Source organism: Pogoniulus pusillus, chromosome 24, assembly GCF_015220805.1.
Source record: "Pogoniulus pusillus isolate bPogPus1 chromosome 24, bPogPus1.pri, whole genome shotgun sequence".
Lineage (NCBI taxonomy): Eukaryota > Metazoa > Chordata > Aves > Piciformes > Lybiidae > Pogoniulus > Pogoniulus pusillus.
Window position 1 is genome coordinate 2,092,598 of NC_087287.1, and position 1,921 is coordinate 2,094,518.

Genomic DNA, 1,921 nt, shown 5'->3' on the forward strand with positions numbered 1-1,921 from the left:
TGCCAAGATAGCAAGAAAGACACGATTAAAATGTGTTTATGTACTTTACAGAGTGAACTCTCTGTGCATATAGATATGTGGATATACATATAAACAGGTAACTTATAGATATAAGCTATTATAATGGCTGAACCAACTGTGAACTGCACAAATACAGAGATTTGGTTTTAATTGAAAGAAAAAAAGAAAAGGGAGATGTCTATGAATGCCGTATTAGAGCAACAGGGAGTGGAAGGTTTCCTCCCATTCCTCTCTCGCTTTGGTCGCAGTAGTACGTGTTCCCTCTAATTAGCCACAAGAAAGTTCTTCCCCGCTCTTGCTGGCTCTGGTTTAGCAGTCAGCCCCCATCTGAGTCACAGGGACCACGCCATCCCGCTGCTGGGTGAGTGACAGCAGCCGACGCTCCGGCTGCGTGTTGTCCCTTTAAAATCTGAAATCAGGGGTAATGATTTATCAAACCCTTATTATCAAGAAAATGTCAAACGAAGGGCACCTTGCTGTGCACTGACGCAAACCTAGTCTTTCCCACGGAAGTATAGAAAGCTTTGCTCTCCACTGAGCAAAATCCAGTCTGTCTATTGCCTGTGCTTCTGGTTTTGCTTGTACTGCTGGTTTTACCTCCACTGACTCAATTGGTGGCTATTTAAGGCATGGTAAGTGCTTGGATCTCTTCTTTGATACTGAAAAGGGCTGAGGGGGCCCGTTGGTCGTTAAATTTGAGGTTGGATCCCTCGTGTTGGTGGCGTCTTTCGCGTAGCGAGAGAAGCGGTACCGGAGGGGGAGCTGCCCCCGGAGCTTTTCGCGGTGCTCCGGGAGCTGTCCGTGGTCTGTCCGCGGAGCTTTCCGCAGCGCCTGGGGAAATGGCCTCTGTCTGTCTGCGGAGCGAGCTCGGGAAGGGTGGTGGTGGTGGTGCTACCCCAAAGTGCATCGGACAGGGACCAAGTCCCTTTTATTTTATCGCTGGGACACTGGGATTAAGACGTGGAGGAAACTTGCAGCGGACACAGTGACGGGTGGGTTTGTGAAACCCTCTTTACAAAAGCCTTATGCTTAATGTTAAATGGGTGGAAAAGGTTTGTAGAGTTTGTCTGTCGGTCGTTTCAAAGACAATTAAAAAATATGCATTTTAAATTACAAATTTGAGATGGAGAGAAAGGCAGAGTTGGGATGGCAGGGAGAGTCGTCAATAATCTGTTTAATGAATAAAGAATGCTTAAAAATCTTTAGAGGTGTGCAAACTGAAAACATAAGCAATACCATAGGGACATTTAGGTGGTTTGGGGTTTTATGTTTCACTGTCTTGCTGTAGGATTTGGAAGGGTGGCAGCCACCTCAGAAAGTATTTTGCTTGGTTGCTTTTTTGTTTGGTTGGTTGGATTTTTGTTTGTTTTTTACCTCTCCAGCTGCCTACAGGGCAGCTTCTCTATCGCCTGTATTTATTAAAAAAGAGAAGGAAAAAAAAGGGGGAAAAAAAGCCGATGTGCATTGTTGAATGACAGAAAGGAAATGGGGCGTAAAATTAAAGAATCTTTCTACACTGGCGATAGGGAAGGGAGCATCCTCGAGCCGTGCCGTGAAATCTAACGAGGGCTGGCGGCGCAGTGCTGTAGCGACACTTTGTTTGACCTCAAATTCTGGTTTTGCAGGCGCTGCCGTATGGGTTTTGGGTGGTTTGGTTTTTTTTTCATTGATTTCCCCCCCCCCACCTTATTCTCCTCTCCCTCAGGATATTATCGCTGAATAAGAGAGCAACCAGGTGAGCTGGGGCACCTCGAAATTCTGCAATGCTTTTGCATCCCGATGTTCTAGTGCACACGTTTTGCGCCCGAGGGAGGAGGGGAAATCTATAGAATCTCTGCACTCCCCACTTCTCTTTTCTTTTCATATAATATGTGACGTTGTTATTTCAGGATTACGCCAG